At 56.6% G+C, this 22,110-nt stretch overlaps 1 long non-coding RNA gene and 1 pseudogene across 2 annotated transcripts in view; both read left to right on the top strand.

Annotated features, from left to right (window-relative positions):
* Positions 1-3,678, top strand: part of LOC118004092 — a 38,777-nt gene extending 35,099 nt beyond the window's left edge. For both annotated transcript variants that reach the window (XR_004677476.1, XR_004677475.1), the window contains one exon: positions 2,199-3,678. This is a non-coding gene — a long non-coding RNA (uncharacterized LOC118004092). The remainder of the gene's footprint in view (positions 1-2,198) is intronic.
* Positions 3,679-14,310: 10,632 nt separating this feature from the next.
* Positions 14,311-14,418, top strand: LOC118004332 (annotated as a pseudogene).
* Positions 14,419-22,110: the final 7,692 nt, after the last annotated feature.

The following is a 22,110-nucleotide window of genomic DNA, read 5'->3' as shown; positions in this document are numbered from 1 at the left end:
CTTCTTCTTCTTCTTCTCCTCCTCCTCCTCCTCCTCCTCCTCCTCCTTCTCCTCCTCCTTCTCCTTCTCCTTCCTCCTCCTCCTCCTTTTTTTCTGGATAAAATATCAGCAAGTGTTTTAATTGCATAATTGAGTTTCAAAAATGTAAAGAAACTCCTCAGAGGCTAAAAACAAGAGGGATACATACAACACCTGGTGCTCATCACAAGGGCCCCTCTTAATCCTCATCACCTATGTAACCCATCCCTCCCACCCACCTCCCCTTCCATAGCCATCAGTTTGTCCTCTATAGTTAAGAATCTGTTTCTTGGTTTGAAGGACTCTGCATTTTCACAAGCACCTGGGAGACTCTGGTACAGGTAGTTGGTCTGGAGGGAAATACTGGGAAATACCACCCTCACCTTGATGTCTTTATGGTAAGAATAGCACTGCAGGAACACCTGGGTGGCTCCGTCGGGCATCCAACTCTTGATTTCGACTCAGGTCACGATCTCAGGGTCGTGGGATTGAGCCCCGCATCGGGCTCCACGCTGGGAATGGAGCCTCCTGAAGATTGTTTCTCTCCCTCTGCCCCTCCCTGCCCCGGGGTGGGGGGGACGGAATAGCATTACTGGCTATTGGGGCAGCTTTTCAATGCCCAGGCCAGAAGATACCCTTCTTGTCCCCATGTTCTATGCACCCTCCAGTTCCCATTCATGGCTCATGAATGAACGTATAGCATGTGCCAAGAATGGTCATTTTGGGCTCTGGAACCAGACTTCACAAGCTTGAATCCCAGCACAGCTACCTCTTAGTTGTGTGACCTTAGGGCAAATTACTTCTCTCTGTGCTCAGAGTCCTCACCTATAACATGGGATGATTTTGGTACCTACCTCATAAAGTGGTTGCAAGGATTAATTAAGTTGGTAGATGTAACTCAGGGTCCCGTGTAATAGATGGGGAGTGAGCAGTCCAGAAATGCTGGTTATTATCATTATTATGATTTTTCATATTAGTAGGAGTAGTAACATTGTCCGTGTGACTGAAACACATCGGATCCTTTAGTGCCAGGGCAACTGGAGGGCAATGATTGGTCTATACACCAGGTCTGGGAGGACCTTGAAAATCAGGGTAAGGAGTTTGAGGGGGAGCTGTTGGGTGTGGAGGACAGTGGAACTGGAGCTTCTGTTGGAAGATCCTTGGCAATCCAGGAACAAGAAGACCATCAGCTGGATCAGGGTTAGCCCTAGAGAGAAGCAGCCTTGGTGACGACAGGATGTGCCCATTCATTGGGTCAGTGGTTGGCACCACCTTGCCTGGAGGGCAAAGCAGGGACAAAATAATAGCACCTGTTGGGCACCTTGACCTCACTCGATCCCCACAACAGCCTTATGAGGTAGAAATAGCTGCTCTTATTATTCCCATTGTAGAGATTAGGAAATTGGGGGCTGGCTTGCTGAAGTGCCTCGCTTAAGGTCACAGGGCTACTGGCAGAAATAGGATTCAAACCCGGGGTGGACTCTAAAGCCTGCATCTTTAACCACGGCCCCCCACAGAAGGGAAGCAGAGGGAGGCCTCTTTGGCTCCCACCCTATTACAGCTCTCTGAGGACCACATCGGGGTCAGTCCAGTTTAGGGATAAAGCCAGTCCTTCAGCTCACCCAGCACCCAGATGAGCAGTCTTGCAGGACCTCCTCCATCAGACTGGCGGGGTGGAGAGCCATTCCCCCATGTCTCTCAGGCCACAGGGGCAGCAAGGCAGGCAGGGGGATTTATCTCGGTAGTCCAGTCACATGGGCCCTGGCAGCTTCCCTTTGGTTAGGGGGTGCAGTTGCTCCCTGGAGAGCACAGGGTTCCCTGGGTAAGGGGGCCCCGGGGGGTTTCAGGGCTTGTAAGCCATCTGCGGTGACTTTATGGGACAGCCATGTTCGCCGGGCCCATAAAACACATGGAGTTTGAGGGCCTCAGAGTCTCCATGTCTCCCAGGCCCGAGGCCAAAGCGAGAGGAGTGGGAGCCCCAGGTAGAGGAGCTCTGTGGGGAGGCTCCCAGCGCTGGCACCTGCCGGGGGGCGGGGGGCGCTCAGGGGCGGCTTCCCACCGCCTCCTCCTCCTCACACCTCAGCCCTCCAGCCCCTGGGGCAGGGAGACCCTCCCGTTTTTAAGAACACGTTTTGGTCTGTTTCGATTTAGTAAAATAATTTCATATCCTCCTTTTACAGAAGATGAAGCTGAGGCTCAGAGAGGTGAAGAGACCTGAAGAATGAGGGGGCTGGGGAAGACGAAATGACCCAGAGTGGCCCTGTCCTGGGGGCCCCTCCCACCCCCCACTACAGAGGGGGGTTCTTGTCCCTATGAAATTGTATTCAAAGCAGAGTTTATTTTGCCCCCCACTGTGTATAAAAGAAATAATGTGAACAAGGTTTTAGGCTACAATGTAGGGTGGGGGGTAGTAGGAATGGGTTTGGCCTCAGAACAGCTCTGAGAGCAGACAGGGCAGGTGAGGGCACAGAGGGGATGGCCCGACTCGAAGCCACATGACGAGCTGGTGGCAGGCTGGCCTGGGCCATTTGGGCGAGGCCCCTCTCGTTCTCAGCAGACTCCCGCCCCCTCTGGACCTTCAGGGAGGTCACCTTTCAGCTGGCTGATCTCTGGCCTCCAAGCTCTTCCTCCTCCGGATGAGAACCAGCTCTAGGCCCCAGCAGCTCTGTGGAAAGAATCTCAGAACCAGAGACACCAGATCTTCAGGAGGGAACTCTGGCTCCAGCAATCCCAGCCAAGTGTCCTCCGAAAAGTGACTCTTCCACCGTCCCTTGATGGGGAGCTCACTCCTCCCAGGGCAGCACCTTCGTGGGGCTGTTCTGTCTGGGAGAAGGTCCTTCCAGATCTCCCTGTGCTACCTTTCTGTTGGCCCTCACTTTACCCACTGGGACCTCACTCTCTCCCTCCTTCCTTTCCTCCCTCCCTCCATCCCTCCCTCCTTTCTTTCCTTCCCCCCTCCCTTCCTCCCTCCCCCTCTTCCTTTCTTTCTCCAGCTAATATCTGTGAACCTAGCATGGGTGGAGCCTATGTCTGCCCTTCCCTCTGCCCTCAGCCCCTCTGGGATGAATGCTCCGACCGGGTCCTCTGGAAGCTGCCCCCCACCCTCAGGACTAATCATCAGGGTCCTGCTCTCAAGGACCCACAAGAAGCTGTGGGTGGAGTACAGCCCGGAGCCCCAGGTGGGGTGTGAAGGGCCTGGGTTACAGGTGCAGCTCTGTGTCCCCCTGTGATAAATGCCTCTCTTCCGAATAATGGGGAATTTAAAGCAGATGGTATTGAGGGGGTCATCCTTTTTCCCTGACCCTCAAAGCTCTGTACAAAGGCCACCTCCAGCCCTCCGATGCCCCAGCTCATATTCTTTCAGTTCCTTCTCTGGGAATGGTTACCTCCTCTTAGTATTGTCTCTGTGTGAATCTAATCTGCCCAGGCAGAGCCCTGAAGGTCTATCCTGTACCCCTGCCTCAACACCAGGCTGGGGACAGAGGAGGGTTTGGTTAGCACGGGAGTGAACTGAGTGGTGGGTGGCACCGGGCAAGGTCACAGCACACGCTTCGGGGGACGGTGATAGAGCTTGAACCCTGACCACAGCACATGCCTTCTCTGTGAACGTGAGCAAGTTTTTAACCTCCCTGAGTCTCAGTTTCCCCACTTATAAAATGGGAATAATACTCAGAGGCAGAGTTAAATAATATAAATATGTCTTACTATTAGAGGCATTCAATAAATTATATTGAATTATACAGTATATATGATGATATTATTTTATTTTCCTTTTCCCACAGAGGGCCCAGCATTTCTTTACAGAGGTATCTGTGCATTCTGCGGGAATGTGCCTATAGAACGTAATTGTATTGAACTCACCCGGCTTTGGCTGGGCGCCCATTGTGTGCCCTGCCCGTCATACTGGGCTTCTCACCATGCTTCCCAAGCCTCAGGGACTGCACAGGGTGGGCAGCCAAGCAAGCTGTGTGGCCAGTGGCTGGCTGGTGGTAGTAGATAGGCCTTGGAACGCCCCGTTGTTGGAGGCCTGGCAGCCAGCACAGGCAGGCTCGGCGGGGCCAGGCCACCTGCTAAAGTTGGGCAGGCTTGATTACCTCCACCCACCCTCCTGGCCTGACCCAGTTAGAAGGTTCTGCCCCACTGGACTTGGGAGCCCCTGGGGCTGAGGTACTCGTGGGAGAGGGAAGATCCCCAGCTCAGGCCAGGTTCTGCACACAGATGCCCCCCTCCCTCTCCCAGCTGGTTCAGTTCATTCTCTAGCCCTTTTCTGAGCACCGACTGTGCGCCGGGCCCTGGCTCTGTTATCTCACTGCTTCGCTGACCTTCGAGGCAGGGGTTGTCATTCCTAGTTTGCAGATGAGGCTCGGAAAAGGGAAGTGACTTACAGGGTTGCCCAGGCTGCAGGCTGTGGAGCCAGGACTTGACCTTGGGTGTGTGTGATTCCAGAGTCCAAGTGTGCGCCGTGAGGGAGTGATGGGTTATGACATGGGACACCCCACCCCCCTGCCTTCTTTCTGTAAACATGTCCAGGGAGGGTGCTGGGTGGGTACATATGGCCCCTGCCCTCAAGGAGCTCATCGTCTAGTGGGGACAATGGACAGGAAGCTGACAGTGCGCGAGGGAGGCCGGGAAGGAGGAAGAGAGAGAGAGGGAGGATCCTGAGGAGGGCTGGGCTGGAGAAGAGGACATGTTTTCAGGACTCTTCATTCCACAGACTTTTATTAAACTTTCAGATTCATTTATTTTTGGCCCACCTCATTGCAAAAGGGAGATGGCCTACAGACATGTAGAAAACAACCAGTTTTTAAAGGAAGAAGGGACAATAAGGAGAGAAAAAAGTACCAGGATAAAGGGAGTGAGGTCAACTCACAAAATGCCAGGTGGGAGATTCTCTCTACTTGTCAGCACGAGTCTGGAACACAGCTCTGGCCTTCTGAGAGCCCGCAGGAGGCCGGAGAGATGCTAGGGGCTTTCCGTCTAGTTTTTAGCGTTGTGTCTCATTTTCTCATGTTTCCAGATGAACTGTCATGCAGAACCCCAGTGAGTATGCTCTGCTTGAAGGGAGATGAAGGGGCTGGGAACCCCAACCACTCAGCCTTCCCTCAACCCTCTTGGCTGCTCCTAGCGCCCCTCTGAGGACCCTCTGGCTCAGTTTAAGACCACCAAGCTAGGGACGCCTGGGTGGCTCCGGCGGTTAAGTATCTGCCTTCAGCTCAGGTCATGATCCCAGGGTCCTGGGATCGAGTCCCACATCGGGCTTCTTGCTCAGCGGGAAGTCTGCTTCTCCCTCTGCTTGTGCTCTCTCTCTCTGAAAAATAAATAAATAAAATCTTAAAAAAAAAAAAAAAGACCACCAAGCTATACTCTTCTTTGTCCATTTGAGGAAAAGTGAAGGAAGCTAGGGGACCCCAGGTCTGGCTGACACTATCAGAAAGACTGATTCTTTCTGTGGGACCTCCTCCACGCCAGGCTTGTACTGGGCACTGGGGAACCAGATGAGTCAGGTCATACTTGCCTGGGAGCCTCCACTCTGGTGGAAGAGACAGATGTGTGACAGGGACATTGGCTGGCTGAGCCAGCATTGACCTCGCATCTGCCCCTATACCTGCCTCCATGTATATGTTTATAATTGCAACATGGGTAGGGGATGTTGGGTTCCATGGTGGGAGGAGGAGGAAGACTTTGACTGGAGTCCTGGCCAGGGTTAGAGGACCAAGTCAGAAATTTCCAGCACTTACTGAGTACTTACTGTATGCTAGGCAGGGTCAGATCCAGATTTGGGGAGCCTGAAACTTATTGTTCTTCTTTAAGAAGAACAACACAAAATCAAGCCCCAAAGTGAATATTTATTTTGAATGAGAAAAGAATTCACAATCAATTACACATTTTTCAGAGTGGACAAATACCACAAACATCACCAAATCCAGGAAAAATAATATTTTTCCTAAGTGCCGTACGTACCTCTGTAACACCTTTTTTTCTTATAGCTTTGGACTACATACTCTTTACTTGCATCCTCATAGTACAATAACTTTCACAATATTTTCTCTAGAAAGACTAGAAAGACAATTGAGTCTTTCCTCTCGTATGGTTATTAGTTTATTGAATACTCATTGTTAGTGGTAGTTGGGATGCAAAAGATATGCCACTTTACAAACACAGATACTTGCTCTTTGTTGTCCTGCTATAGACCACGCCCCACAAATACAAAACTTCTGGTAAGTTCTTTTTCACACGATTCCCATCAAGGAAAAAAGGACATATTTATAATTTCTAATTCCATTGGCTTGGTCATCAGTGACATGACAGACAGGCGAGTTTCTGTTTTGATGAGGCCTAAATTATTTGCCTGCAATTCGGCACATCTGATGCTTGAAAGAATATTCCCCAGACGAACTTAAAGCTCCATACATTCCAAACCTTGTTTTCCTTCCACTATCCAAGTACCTCCAGGGCTGGTCACAGTTCTGGCCCTGGATGAGTCTGCACAGTGGGCAGCAGGGATCTTGGAAGCTGTCCCTACAGCAGGATAGTGGGCACTAACTATACCCATAAATGACTGTGAAGCATATAAATACAAACCACTAATCCCAAATTATTGTAAATGTGTCCTCAACCTCCCATTAGCTAGATTTCCAAAAGGCCTTAGCCCCACAACACTCCTCAACCGGAAAGAAAGATGGAGGGGGATTCAGGGTGAAAAGAAATGGTGTTATCAACACTTTATGGCTAAAATATCTTCCATTTTACAGAACTTCCCAAAGACAGATGGCCATGTGAGCACATTTTGAGAGTATCTTCCAGAAAAGAGACAAATGCAAGCAAAGGGCTTTGAAATGCAGACTTGATTCCCTTCTGGGTGAGTCTGCTTCAGTGCCAGGCACTGTTCTAACCGTTGACATGTGTTGTCTCAGGGAATCTCATAACTACCCTGTGAGGTAGGGTTTTTCACAATGAGGCTGAGAGAGATGGAGAGGAAAGCCAAAGGTCATGCAATGGGGGACAGCTCTGAATTCAGAACCATGTGACTCCAGAGCCCGTCCCAGAAGCTGATAGGACTATTGTCAAGAGCTGGGTGGATGGCTGGATGGATTCCTGCCTTATCCTCTGGTGCACGGGGTACCCACTTGTTTTTACCGGGAGTTTCGTGAACTCTCCAAAAGCAAGACTTCCCTGGCCCCAAGAGCTTGGCACCGGGCAGGGCACAGAGGAAGAACTTAGGAAAGGGCCACACCAGGGACAGAGGGCTGAGACCCAGGTCCCTATGCTCAGGAGCTCAGCAACAGTGCAGGCAGAGGTGGTGTGCCAGAGAGCCATGCTCCCTGGGCACCAGGGCAGGGGTCCGCCAAGGGGGCGGCATGTACACGAGCCCAAGTCCTCCCCTCACACCATGTTGCAGCCCCCAGGGCAGTCTTGCATGGCCTGGGCGGGGGGAGGACAAATGCACTTCTCAGGGCCCGAAGCCTGCCAACCCCATCCTTGTCCACTCCTCTGCTCCAAGGGAGTGCCAAGCCTCCCTCTGGAGTTTTCCAAGATGTCTAGGGAATGAGATGCCCACCCGGGTGGCCCATTCCAAGGTTGAAGAGCCGGAACGGACAATGCCCGATTGCTCCAAGCGGAGCTCAGTTCCGCTTGAGGCATTTTATGGGCCCAGCCTGGGTAAACACGGAGCTCATTAACGGACCAGGGGCCCCACCTCTGCGGCTGTCAGTCTCACCTCCCAGAGCTGCAGGCGCTGAAGCGTGACGCCCAAGGGCGGGGTGGAGAAGACAGAGCCAGGGCTGAAACGGCTGCATGGCAGCGACCCTCACCTTCTAGTCTCTGTTCGAAGACTGGGGACTGACGCTTGGGGAGGCGAGGGCACAGGGACCCGCTGAGGCAGAGCACAAGCGTGAACCGCCCCCTCCCCACCGACTCTGGCCACGCAGCCCAGTGTGTCCCATTCCCAGCGCAGGCCCGCGCCCTCCCACAGATACAGACGGCGCTTTCCAAAACATGGCCTGACAGTATCTGGGTCCTTATGGGAGCAACTGGAAAGAAACTGTGAAATCATAACCACCTTGAAAACTCTAGGACTCTCTCTTCCCTCATTTATCACTGCGTCCCTTCCTTTACTCCACATACCTTTCCTGAAGGCAGCTCCATTCTAGGCCCCAAGCTGGGGCTGGGGACCCCGAGATGAGTGAGACCTGGCCTTTATCCAGGATGAGGTCACAGTCTGTTGGGGAGACAGGTGTGAACACAGGCAATGACAATGACAAACGGGTGTGCTCGGTACTGGGACACAGGGAAGCTCAGGGGCTGTGGAAGCCTTGAGGAGGGTCCCCTCGCATAGCCTGGGGTCAGGAGGGTGGGGGAGTTCCCTAGGAGGAGAACTGAATTTATTTTATTTTTTAAAGATTTTATTTAATTATTTGACAGAGAGAGAGAGCAGAAGCAGGGCGAGCAGCAGGCAGAGGATGAAGAAGAAGCAGGCTCCCCGATGAGCAGGAAGCCCGATGTGGGGCTCGATCCCAGGACCCTGGGGTCGTGATCCGAGCCGAAGGCTGAGACCTAACCAACTGAGCCACCCAGGCGCCTCAAGAACTGAATTTTAAAGAGGAGTTAATCTAGCAACTCAGCTATGGGAAGGCTCCTAAGACCAAGGGAGTCCCACCTGCAAAATAACAGTCCCTTAGGGAGTACAGTGTAGTTGAGTAAGAGAGCCTGGCACATAGTAAGTGCTCAGCGAATATCTTTTGAATAAGCACATGTTAAGAAATTTGGTGTAGCTGGAGTGTGGGAGTTTTGGGGGGCGTGTGGGGGTTGGAAGAAACTAGAGAGGGGCTAGAAATCGAGACAGCCTTACAGACCATACTAAGGAGTTTGGGTGGGTCCTGTGGCCAGGGGGCAGCTAGAGGAGCTGGGGGTGGGGGCAGGTTGTGGCCAGATCTGCCTTTGAGAAAGGCCACTCAGGAGGTAGGGTTGGAGAAGGGCTGGGGTAGAGTTTCAGAAAAAATACAGGACACCCAGTTCAGTGTGACTTTCAGATAAACAATAAGTCATTTTTTTTGGTGTTCGTGTACTTGGCAACCCTAATCTGGAGCAAGGGTGGAAGGAATGGGGAGGTAGACCCATGAGGAGAAGGCCTGGCAGTGTTGCAGGGGGGAGGTAATGAGGGCCTGGTAAGGTGGCCTGAATGATGGGTGGAGGCTGTGGGAGGGGAGGAGGGGACAGCCAGAGGGTTAATGAAGCATAACATGCACGCAGGAAAGTGCACAAATCATAACAGCTCGATAAATTTTCAGGAGTGAACACACCCGAGGAGCCACCGAGGAGGTAGGTCCAGAAACAGACCAGTGCCCCGAGCCGTGGCCATCAGGACCTCCTTCCGAAGTGACCACTATGCTGTCTTTGGTCACTGCGGACTCATTCTGCCTGCTCTGGAGCTTCCTTCAGGATGTGCCCGCGTGTGTCTGGCTGCTTTGGTGGAGCATGATGTCCGTGAGGGCCATCTGGGGGCTGTTTGTCACGGAGTGTCACTTGTTCACTCCGGTTGCTGCATGCCATTCCGCTGTGTGACCAGAGCGCAGCTCCTGAGCCCTTCTTACTGTCGGTGGGCCTTCAGCTCGCCCGCTGGTGGCTATTAGGAATCGTGCTGCTGTGAATATTCTAGTCCATTTGCACGGGCTATATCCCGTGATGCGCTGGACACAGCCCGCGCGGGCTTCCAGGACTCCTTTACGGGCACCTCCTCCCAGCCCTGCGCCCAGGGCCGTCACACTGATAGTCTGCAATGGGCCGGAGTGGGATTATTTATACCACAGGCATTGGCAGGTGCCACAAATCGGGGCGCTTTTATTTCCCCCAAGAGCTGGTGGGTCAGCATTTACCAGCCCGCCACTGGGTACGTCCCTAAGCGGGGATACGTCCGGCTCTAAAGACAACACAGTTTTCCACAGAGCTATTGGCACGCCCAGCAGCGTGTGAGAGTCTGGGGGGGGCCACGTGTTCACTGTGAAGAGGCTGGCATGAGGTGGGGTCTCCGGACCGTGTGGACAGGCTCACGGAGGGGAGGGCGGGCGGGCGGGGCCCTGGGGAATGCCCACACTCTGTCTAGGCTCCCGCAGCGTGGGCGAGAGAACATGGGGGGAGACCGGGGTTGGGGCTGGGGCGCGCTTCCAGACCTGCAGGGGTGCGTCTGCAGGGCCTGTGGGATGCCCAGGGGCTGCCAGCTGTGTGTCAGCAGCCAGCACGTGGTCTGGGGCCTGAGAGTGAGTGTGCTTCGTGCCTCTACTCACTGCTCCCCGTAACCCTTCCTCAGAGCCCCAGACTTCACACCGCTGCCCCCACCTCGACCGAATCCTCTGCGTGTCTTCTCGCTCCTTTTCCACTTTCCTCTTGCCCTTCATCTAGGGTTGTGGGGATCTGGGGTCCCTGCCCCTTCCTGTCCCAGCCACTCCGAGCCACACTGACTCAGTATGGGACCCGAGGCAAGATCCTGCTCCTCTGTGGACCTCAGTGTCCCCTCCTGCACCATGGGAGGCCTGGGCTGGAGGACCCCATGGAGGTCGTTGGGGGGCAGACCTCTAGGTTCCCAGTCCTGGGGGCTCCGGGCAATCTCATCCCCTCGCGAAGCTCTTCAGCACTTCCCAGAGCGGGTCGTTCAGCTAGCACTGGGTATTTGTGGCCCCTGAGCCTGCTGACGAAGGCCTCATAGGGTTTTACAGTGTACAAGCCCTACTGGGAGGGCTTGTCGCCTCTGCTGTCCCCCACAGCCCTGCACTATCTGCACTCAGGGAGGGCATCCACAGCTTTGTCCAGGGCCACACAGCCTCACGAGTGGCCAAGCCACTGGGATTACAGGGTCCGGCTTTCCTCCCTACCTCAGTGTCCCCATCCAGACTGGCAAAGTCTTAGGACAAGGCCAGGGCATGCTTACCCATCCCCCCAGCCCCCAGCCCAGGCCCCGGCATGGAAAAGATGCTTGACGGAAGTCTATTGAACAAAAGAACATTCTGCACTTGCCCCCAGTCCTCTGTACAGGGCTCCCCAGACAGGAGTCCTGGGATCAGGCCTGTGGATGGGCTGAGTGTGTGCGTCTGACAGCAAGTATATGCGTGGGGGGTAGAGGATGGGGGAGTGGGCAGGGGAGAGGAGAGAAGGGGGATACATCCCTGACCAGCTGGGCCGTGGGGGTGGTACACAGACTACTCTGAGACCATGGCCCATTTCACCCGGGCAGTTCTCTGCGAAGCCAGGAAGTGGTTTGTATTTTCAGAAGGAAATGAGTGGGTTTTACTCATGGGGAGCAGACAGCTCTGGGAAACAGGCCATGGGATGGGGGGCAGGGGGTGAGGGCCAGAGCCAGCCGCTCCCTCCTCTGCGAGGCGAGTGGGGGGCACGTGTGGACCAGCAGGCTGGCAAATGGGCTGCCCCTGTCCCTTCCCTGACGCTGCTGAGAGATGCTTCTCCTGAGGGGGTTCTCTGCCCTGGAGACTCTCAGAGGTGCACAGGGACGAAGCAGGAAGGGGAAGGGGGCCCAGGCTCTTTTCACCACCCTGGGGACCCCACAGATCTGGGCTGGTGACGGGAGGGCAAGGCCCACTGCTGTCTTGCCTGGGAGGCCAGCGCATGGGTGCCAGGAATTACCTGGAGGCCTTTTGGAGGTTGGAGTGTTCCTTCGGTCACTCCGTTCACCCACCATCCTTCCACCAGCCCGCCAGCCTGCCAGCACCACACCCCGCTGAGGTCCCTGAGCCGGGACTGGGTGACGTGGAGATGGAGCAGGCTCTGGCCCTGCCGTCAAGTGGCTGCAGACCTAACGTGGAGGGGGGTGCCCACAGTAGACAGCTAAGGAATGGTTTGGGGGCACCCTGAGGCGGCAGTCAGCAGGGACTCAGCGAGAGGGTAACATCTGAGTTGGGGTTTGGTGGGAGTAGGAGGACGTCAGAGGGGAAGGTGGGGACGCAGCTCGCTCGGGCACTGGGGGTGGGAAGTGCCTAGATCCTCTGGCCTCAGGGAACTCTGAGGAGAAGGGCAGGGGTAGGAGGGGGTTGTGAGTATGTCCCTGGGCTGGCCTGGGTTCTGTCCTCCCTTAGCCCCTGGTTCTCCACATGTAGCCCACCAGGAGCCAACCCTACTCTGCTCAGCCCCTGGAGGCCGTGAGGGATTCTGGGAACCGCGGGTAAGGACTCAGTGAGCCTCAGCTCCCCAGCCTGGATGGGGACCCTGAGCTTTGCAGGTCCAGGTAAGGGTGGGTGAGGAGTTGCCCAGGAGGAGAAATGCCTCCCCAGGAGAGGAGAGAAGGGGGATGGAAGTATGGAAGTATGGAAGGCAAGTATGGAAGAGGCTCAGGCCAGAGCTTGAGAAGCTCCCATGAATTTGCCCCCTTATTCCCTCCACAGTGGGGTGCAGGTGCACCCCTGCCCTTCCCTGGGCCTCCAGTCCTGCCCCTTCCTGTCCATCTCCCACCAGCAGCCAGGAGGGTCCTTGTCCCTCCAACCAATTGCATCCATCCAGAAGCTCCCCAGTGCCCGACCTGGCCCATGGGCCCCTTTTGGATCCAGACCTGCCGCCCCTCCAGGCTTCCCTTTCTCCCAGCCCTCCCACCCTGCGCTCCTCAGCTCTTGTGGTGGTGTCAGCCTTTGGGGTTTTGCAAGTACTCTCCCACTGGCACCCCGTGTCTATCTGAAGAATTGCGCTCATCATTCAAAATCCCATTTAGCACCACGTCCTCTGAGCAGCCTTCCTTGATCAGCCCCTTCCCCGGCAGAGTTACACCCACTCCTCTGGGTGGCCCCTGGCCTCCCACAAGCTCAGCTCACTGTGTTTCAGAGGGTGTCAGACTGGGAGCCACCTCAGGGCAGCTTACGGAGTGGGAGGTCAGAGGGGGAGCCAAATCGTCAGGCACATAATGCCTCTCTTGAGCCAAGACTGCGAATGGGGGAGTGGGGTGTATGCTACGCTAGGTCCGTGGTGGGCGCTAGACCCAGGTCCCTAGGCTGCCCAGCATATCCGAGGAAGAGCCTGGCCTCAGGCCCCGGGTCGAGCACACCGTCCCCGCCAGCCCTTCCTCGCTGCACCCCCCACCACAGGGCCCTTCATCGGTGCCCTTGGAAGAACTTCAGAGGGACCAAGCTGGTAGAGCTGGGAGGGGACTGGGCGGGACTTGTGGCTTGGCACCTCTATCAAGACAGACCCTAACCCCCGCGGCCTCTTTCAAGGAGGCTGAGGGCAGGGGTGCGGGCTGCGGAATCCTGGGAATGTTTGTTGTCTTCAGAGCTCCAGGCATGATCCCAGGGGAAGGGTTGAGAACAATGGGGGTTTGGGGGTGGGGGCTTCTGGGACCGAGGAGGCAGGGCCAGGAGGGGCAGGGCTGGGCACAGGCTATGTAAGGTCCTCAGGGTGGGGTGGCGCTGAGGAAACCCCAGAGCAGGCGGGGAGTAGCCTCCTTTCTCCTCGAGGGGGTGCGGAGCAAACACCCCGCACAGTCAAGCAGCGGGTTTGGGACCTACGCCCCTGATGCGGTGTTTGCTGGCACCCCACAGGGCTTCCCTTCGGGCACCTCCACCGCCCACTCTTCCTCCTGAGCTCACCTCAACTGCACAGGACCCGGGGCGGAGGCAGACACCATCAGCCCCATGGGGGTGGGATGGGTCTGGGTTCCCTGGACCCACGTCAGAGTGCCAGGCGGCCAGGTGGGCCCCCACGCTCTCCTGCTAACTCCGCCTCCCCCTCCCCTTCCCCCTCCCTTCCCCTCCCCTCCCCCCGACTGAGACTGTTTGCTTGGGTTGCCCTCAAGGCTGCAGAGTGAGTGGCCCCAGTTATCTGGTGATCTTGCCTCTCACTTTCCCTTTCGGGGAAGTAGTCCAGAAAGAAGGAAAGAGTGTGGGTTTGGGGTCAAGTCCACAGCTTGAACCACAGGGTTCAAATCCCAGCTCTGCCGCTTCCTGCAGGGTGACCTTGGGCAAATCACTTCACCTGTCTTGCCTCCCTTGACAGCTGTCGTGAGGACCTCACTAGATCCCACCCGTGAAAGCCCCACCACGGGAGCCCTGCAAGTGGTCTCTCTCCGCATCCCCGTGTCCTCCCTCATGCCCCCCTCTCTACCCCCTTTGGCCCCGGGGAAGTCAGCAGAGTGGGGCCAGCTGAGGCAGGGAAGGAAGGGTCAGTCCCGGCACAGGCTTCCAGCCTCAGCCCCTGAGGAGCCATCTGCTGGGGGTCCTGCCGGGGTCCCCGGTGCGGTCTCTGACACCGAGACGAGCTGCCGTCACTGGCCCAGAGCCGGTCTTATGCTTCCTGGGAATTCTAATCGCTTCTCGGCCTTTCGGCTAAGATCAAGTGTAGTATCTGTTCCTGGGAATTCTAAGGTGCTGGGAGCTGGACACATCGATGTCTCCTTTGCGTGGCTCACCCTCATGACCTCACCTACTGATACTGTCGTGAGCTCTGTTGTCCCCACCCGGCCAGCCAGCAGCTCCAGGCCCAGTGCAGGGAAGGGGAGAGAGAGAGGGGAGTCATGCTCAGGAGTTCCCGACCTCAGGCTGACCCCGGGCGCACTGGGCAATGGGTGCAGACTCAGCCTGATCAGAGCTGGGAAGCCCAGGGACTGTGGGACTCCAGAGTGGGGGAGCCTGGCGGGGGGTGCTGCCAGGAGCAGAGGGGGTCGGTCCGAGTCTTAAGCGTGGAGATGAGTTCTGGGGGAGCTCAGGGGAGGAGGGCTGGTTGGCAGGAGGCTTCTGGGTGTTGGACCAGACAGATGGGGCCGACGCAGACACATTCAGCCCAGGGCTGGGGTGACGGAGGGCTGACAGCAGAGAGGGGGCGCCTCACAGGGCACACTGGCTAAGCTCGTCTTGGGGTGTGTGGCGACTGCTCCAGGCCCCTCCCAAGTGGACTCTTGCAGACTGTGGCGCCCACCCCCAAGGCTGCCCTGGGTCCCATGGGCTGAGGCTACTGAACACCGACCCCCTCCCTGCCTCTGCCCTGTGGTGGGAGACCATGGGGCCCAACAAAGCCCCCATCCAGAGGGTTGGGCCCCCACTCTCTGGGCCATCTGACACTTCTGGAAAGACTCTGGAATCCCTCCCTCCTCTTCTAGCCATACTCTCCAGACCCGCTGTCCCCAGCCTCTCTGCCTCCTCTCTTGGCTTGTGCTGTGCCCTCTGCACTGAGGACAGAGAGCTCCCCGCTGGAGCAAATGGGTCTGAAGGAGCAAATGTGTCCTGTACGGTGGCCTCTGGTCACCAGGCTTCAACCCGGCGTTCAAGGCCCTCTCAATCTGCCCCCAATGCCCTCTCCTGCCACTTCTGTCCCCACCCCATCGCGGTCCTTGAGCTACCCCAGGGACACCCTGGGGCCCAAACGGGCCAGGTCTCTTTAGGCTGTGAGCATTTTGCATGCTGTTCTCTCTGCCTGCTTCTGTCCCTTCAGTGAACACCTCCCGGGGGCCTCTTCTCTCCAGGCACCGGCAAGAGACCTCCCCTTGAGGAGTCCTGTTTGGGGGGGGTGTTGCCTGCAGCCTCTGGCAGGAGTGAGACAGACGCAGGGAGGCAGGGGGCCTGCGGGATGATGTGTCACAGTCCAGCCGAGGCACATGCAGGAGGAGGCCCCAGGTGGGGTAAGGCTGGAGTGAGCTGCGGAGGCCTGCGCGAGCGGCCCCAGCTCTCTCCTAGGCCTGTTTCAGCCACAGAGCTCTCCGAACATTAACCCCTAGCCTCGGTCAGGATCACACATCTTGGAGAAGCAGAGTCAGAAGAAAGCCTTGTGTTGTACAATAGGAATCCTAGCGTCCAGAAAGGGCCAGAGACTTCCTGGGTCACAGCGACAGGGGTCTTTCTAGTTCAGGCCAACCCAGCCAAGCCCCCTTCAATGCTCCGGTGACTCACCCTCACCCCAGAGGCCCATCCTAGGGGAAGGCTGGGAGCACCGTTAGCAGAGACCAGTCGCGCGCCCAGGCTCTCCCAGTGAACGTCCACATGGAGTCCCCGAGCAGGCAGGCGCCAGGGAACTTGCCTTCCCCGGTACCCCCTGCACTGGCCCATCTGGGGTCTCTGGCGGCAGGAAGGAGCAGCCCGGATTAGTAATTTCCTGGCTCCCCTGACCGTTAGGATGGCGCCAGTAATCACTCGGCCGTGCCCCTGCCATCCTGTTAGGGAGCCGGGGGGCCCCTTATCTGAGCAGAGCACACCTCTAGCCCCCACCTGGAGCCCTGCTGGGATGGCACATGGGTGCCCTGAGGTGACCGACCACCACCAACAACCGTAAGAAGGAAAAGCAGGGGACCCCTCCCACCACCACCAATGGGGTTCACACACATTGTCTTGCTGGACACTTCTGCCAACCAAAGGGCCAGCAGGCAGAAACTGAGGCTCTCGGAAGGCAAGGGGCTTGCCCAAGGCCACCTCCCAGATCCCAAGTTCTGAGGCTTCGCGTGGGACCCTTTTCTCTGCGCCCCCCTGCCCTCCATACACTCCGCCCCCCTGGGGTCCCTCTGGATACAGGAGCTTCCCCAGGAGCTGCTCTTCTCTGGCCCTGTTCTGGAGCCATCTTACGCCCAGCCTTTTCTCAGATGCAGCTGCAAAGCTATCATCCCAGCCTTTGAAGACATCTTCACCTGGATGCAGTTGTTGAAGGGTCCCATCTGGCCCCAGCCTTCTCCCTCAGCCTTTGAACTTGACCAGGGTTGGGGTTGGGTCACCCACTGTCTGAGCCTCCCCACAGGTGTGAAGCTTCGGGCAATTCCTTCAATTCCTTCCCCAGCCACTGCCCCCTGTTTCACCTCCCGTGCGCGCAGACACCTGCTGAGGGGTCTTCGGTGACAATGCATTCCCTCGGTCAGCAAATATTTGCCGCCTCTGCTTCGGCCCACCTGCAGGCCACCCAGGGTAGGAGCAGAGGGGTTAGTGGCTGTGAGCCAACAGTTCTAGGCTACAGAGGATGCCCGGATCATCTCTGGCTGCATCCAGGGGAAGCCCAGGGGCCAGGCCCATGGAGAGGATGCTGTGCTTTGGAGAATTGCCCCCTCTGGGCTCTGCGGACAAACTAGAGCTTGTCCAGAGGAGACAAAGCTGGCTCGGTCCTCAAGTGCACCCTGGGGCATCTGGCTGGGATGGTGGGGATGGCCACCTGGAGAAGGGCAGACTGAGAGGTGAAGGTGGGAGGATGGAAGGCCACCCCCGCCCGCTCTCTCTGGATGAACCACCAAAGATGACTTTCTCCCAGATGGAGCCAGCCCACCGTGGGAAGTGGGCTTCTCCGTGAAGGTGAGCTCCCTGCACGGATGGTAGGCAAGGTGATAAATGCGAATTCCTGCCTCGAGGTGTTGACTGGTCATGGTCGGTGAGTCCCAGTGGGCGGCTGGGTGGGGAATGAGCACTGGGGCAGGGAGTCTGACACGTGGCCTCCAGGTCAGGCACCGTCATTGACTGTGGGATCTGATGTAGGTTCCCCCAGCCTGCCGAGCCTCAGTTTCCTAATCGTCATGTGGGCAGGCTCATGCTTACCTCCAACAGCTGTGGGGCGGTGGGTGAGAGGGGGCCCTGCACACAGTAGGTGCTCCGGAAATGTCAGTTTCCCTCCACCTCGTAGTGAAGCTGGATGTGGGGAGAAATTATTCCTGTCTTACAACACACTTTGGTTGGAGATCTGTCCTCAAGTACCCTCAGGGGGCACTGCTTCTGGAGCTGCCTGGCTGAGGGATGTGGAAGCCGTGTGCTGTGGACAGGTTGGGCCTCCCCGGGAATGGGCAGGGGTTCTGCACGGGGGGTGCCTCCAAAAGCACTCTCTCCTCGGAGGGAAGTTCCAACCTGTCAGATGGACACAGAGCATGAGGTGGATGAGCACCCCTTCCCCGTGCCTCTTGCCCGATTCCCCACCCGCCATCTGGCCACTGCCCGCTCCAGAACCTTCTGTGGCTGACCAGTGCCCACAGCACTCTTATAAACTTGTAGGCTACAGCTGTCCCCTCGGCCTGGCCTCCCTCTCCAGCCTCACTCCCGCTGCCCTCTGACCGCAGCCCCCGCCCCCCCACCCCCTGTCCTTGCTCTTGTTGCTTCCTTCATTTGCAGTGCCCTTCCCGCCCCATCTCAGCCTGTTAAACTCCATTACCTGGGACAAGAGGAGGCTTGAAGGGGCTGTTGGGGACAGAGTAGACATGAGTTAGCTGGGTCAGCGTCTCTGGACTTTGGGTCAGTGTGGCCTGTCTGTCTGGGTGTGGTACGAAGCTGCAGTGAAAACAATTTGCCCTACTGCGTGGCTTTCTTCCTTCGACAGCACTGGTTGTTTGGGTCTAGGCATTGAAAAGCGGTTCGTTGGGTTCCTCCGCTGTCAGATGCTTTTGAGGTTTGGTGCAAAGGAAAAAGGCAGCGGGTTTGGGGTATTAGCAGGAGTGCTACTGGAGTGGTGGACTGTGGGTAAGGAGGAAGCAAAGAGGAGGCGGCGCCCGGAGGATTCAGAGTGGATAGCAGCACAGACAAAGCGAGGGAGGGCATCTGCCGCAGACTTGGGGTGTGGACCGGTGACCTCAAAGGTGGTCGTTATGGGTGGTGACACGGGCTGAGGTGAGGCCGAGGGACTGGGGGCTGAAGAAAGTGGGGATGGCAACAGGAAGTGAGAGCCAGGTCCCAGCCATCACCCAGGATCCCCCCGAGGCCAGAGCCGGACAGGACAGCTGGATCCTGAAAGCGAAGCTGTGGATGTACAATGGAGGATGAGCGGGTGAGCGGGAGACCAGCCCAGAGGTCGGCAAACGTTCTCTCTAAAGGGCAGATGGTACCCGTGTTAGGGTGTGCAGTCCACGTGGTCTCTGGGGGGCAAGAGTAACTGCAGGCAATAAGTGATTGCATGGGCTGGGTCCCCATAAATCTGTTTACCAACACGGGCAGCAAGGCGGATTTGGCTCCCGCAGGAAGACTAACAACCCCTGGGTTCCAGGGTAATAGCCTTGAACTGGGGATTGTCTGGTCTTCCGTGAAGACTGTTACGTAGAGCTGCCGGTGCTTGACCCGTGTTAGCTGATCCATGAAAAACTTTACAAACTTTAGGGTGCCTGGGTGGCTCAGTTGGTTAAGCGACTGCCTTCGGCTCAGGTCATGATCCTGGAGTCCCGGGATCGAGTCCCGCATCGGGCTCCCTGCTCGGCAGGGAGTCTGCTTCTCCCTCTGACCCTCCCTCCTCTCATGTGCTCTCTCTCTCATTCTCTCTGTCAAATAAATAAATAAAACCTTTAAAAAAAAAAAAAAACTTTACAAACTTTAATTGTGGAAAATTCAAACCTGTACAAAGTTATATAGAACAGTATCATGGAATCCCACGTACTTATCGCCCAACTTCAGCAATGATGACTACACATCCGATCACCCCCGCCTCTGGCATGAAGCTTTCACTCACCCCCAACATTCTGGCCATAGCATCCGCTTCACCAGGGACCCTTGAGTTCATGGAAAGCAGGGACTAAGACTGGTCCGTGTGGGTCCCACGCCCACACCAGGAACTCGCTCATTTCAGGTGACTTCAAGGTCACCTAGAGGAGGGAAAGGAACATGGTCTTCTGAGGACCAACTCTGGTTAGGGACTCTTGCAGGTGTCATCTCCCTGTGAGGGGAGGGCTATAATCCCCATTTTACAGAAGGGGAAATAGGGGCACAGAAATGTTGAATGTCTTACTCAGCATCACACAGGTAGAAGAGGTGAGTTGGGAACCTATGTTCGTTTGGCCCCAAACCACACCATAGTCCTTGTCAATCCAGCCCCGGAGAGGAAGACTTTGCCATGTTTTGTTTTTGGAAGGGAGGTAGACTTGGGAGCCACTTGGGGTGGCCCCAATCCTGATCCTCTTCTCATTGTCTGAAGGAACTAGCCTCAGTCAGCTGGGCAGGTGACATGGTGCCCAACCACCCACACGAACCCCCTCCACCTCTGCCACTCTCCTAATGTCCTCAAAGAGACCATCCTTCCTTCCTCCCCTCTGGCAAGGATCATCGGTCCTCAGCCCTGGACCTGTGGGTCACCTGTATAATCCTACACCAGCATTTCCCCTAGCAGGGCTCGAGGAGGGCACAGGACATGGTATGGCTAAATCCTCAGGGACATGGAGACTTACTAGGCTGACCCACTCACTTTGCAGATGAAAGACTAAGACCCAGCAAGGAGAAGGGATGTTGGAAGCGATTCTAGGGTAACCTTTCTCGTGCAAACACTGCTTCTTTGTTGAAAGCAGACCAAGGTCTTAATCCCAGCGTTGGGCCTGACTCACTGCTTTGTGAGGGTTAGTGGTTAATTGTCAGAACAACCTTATGAGGTAAACATTGATATCAGCTCTCAGGATACTGTGTATCAGCTGGGACACACGGAGGTGAGCTGGCTTGCCCAAGGTCACACAGAGGTGGCTGTGACTTGAACCCATTCATGTGGGGTCCAGAGCCCCGATGCTAAGCTCTTCTGCTCTCGCTAGTTGGAACCAACTCAAAGTTTGCCTGCTGGCCTTTCAGGGGGCTGGCGAATGCTGCGGTTGGCCTGACGTCCCCCTGGGCCCTCCAGTCCACTTCCCCCACCCCCTGCCTGGCTCGCCGCCCATCCACCTGCCCCAGCAAAGTATGATGGGCTATTTGCTCCCACACTCCAACAAGAGGTGGGGGAAGCAGGAGGTTCCGGGTGGTGCTGCTGTGTCCCCTGGCTCTGCAGAGAGCTCCCCGACCTACCCGAGGTAAGAGTCCACGGCCCAGGCCAGTCTAGCCCCAGGTGGGCCTCCCCGTTCATCCTGCTCGCAAAGCCAACAGACCGTGGCATCTGCAGACCGTGACCTCCTCCCAGCAGACAGCAGCTCCGTCATCATCACCAGCTCCAACGCCTCAGTGCGCTCGGTGGGGCCCAGCCTCCTGCCTCCCCGAGCCCACCCGTGTGAGCCAGATAGGGGCCGGGGCTGGCGAAGGAGGCCTGGGACAAAGAAGCAGACTGGTGTTCCTGGCTCAGCTGGGTCGCAGCGTGGCTGTGTGACCTCGGGCAAGTTACTTGAGCTCTCTGAGTTTCCCTAGCCTCACCTATTCTTTTGCAGGTTCAGTGAACCAAGGTGTGGAAATAGGCTCTGCACGGGGTAAACCACTGTGCAGATGGGAGGGACTCCCATTATGCTCATGCTCTCTCCCATGACCCATTTCTCCCGCCCTTTCCCAGTGACCCCTGTGGTCACGTCACATTGGCGAGGAATGCTCCCGTGAGCTTCAAGGACCATTGCCCTGGCTCGAGGGCCAGGTCTACACACACTCCCATGCAGAGAACCCAGACTGTCCAGGCGGGAGGGGGCCTTTGGGATCCCTCATCCAGTCTGTGCTTATTCAGCAGAGCCAAGAGACCTGGATGGGGAGCTCCCGGCCCAGGTGGGGGAGAAGCAGGCACCAGAAAGGGAGAGAGGTAGGGGCCATGCAGCAGGGTGGGCACAGCGAGTCAGAGAGACCTCGGGTCAGATTTGGGCCTGCAGCCACCGGGCACAGGAGGGCCGTACAGCTCTGCAGGTTGGCCCCATGCCGCTCTAGGGTTTACCCTCTCCATTACAGTCATTCCGTGATTTGTATATTAAGACAACTTTATGTTCTGAGGAAGGGACGCCTTTCACATAGGTACAAAGATGCCAGCTCCCTGCTTTTTGTCATCTATCTCTTCCTGCATTTCTTGCACCTGCCTGGGACTTCTAGAAGGCAAAGACTGGGTCTTGCCACAGAGAGGACTGTTGCGAAGCATTTGCTGAGCGGCTGACTGGCCGCCTGGGTGTGCCTTGCAGCTAGAACCCTGTGAGGGCCTGAACCAAAAAGTGGTCCCTCAAGCCCCAGACAGATGGGAGAACATCAGAAATGCCCGAGTAGGAGAGAACAGGGGGTCAGGAAGGGTGTTCCCCGCAGCCCAAAGCCCGCAGTGTGGATGACATGCAATCTGCCTTTCCTGAGGCACTCCTGCCAGGGCTGTGCACCAGTGTTCAGGTTGTGCATTGCACAAAGGGCCACCTGAGGGGCTGGGAGCTACAGTCCATACTGAAGCTCCCAAACCCTGGAGCGAGGCTGTACCGCCAGGGGGAAGGAGCAGATTGTTTTAATTCGTACTGAGACGCCACATGGGGCA

The sequence above is a fragment of the Mirounga leonina genome, unplaced genomic scaffold, assembly GCF_011800145.1.
Source record: "Mirounga leonina isolate KUSES-001 unplaced genomic scaffold, KU_Mleo_1.0 Mir_92, whole genome shotgun sequence".
NCBI classification, from domain to species: Eukaryota; Metazoa; Chordata; class Mammalia; order Carnivora; family Phocidae; genus Mirounga; species Mirounga leonina.
Note: the sequence above shows the minus strand (reverse complement) of the source record. Positions and strands in the feature narration are given on the sequence as shown.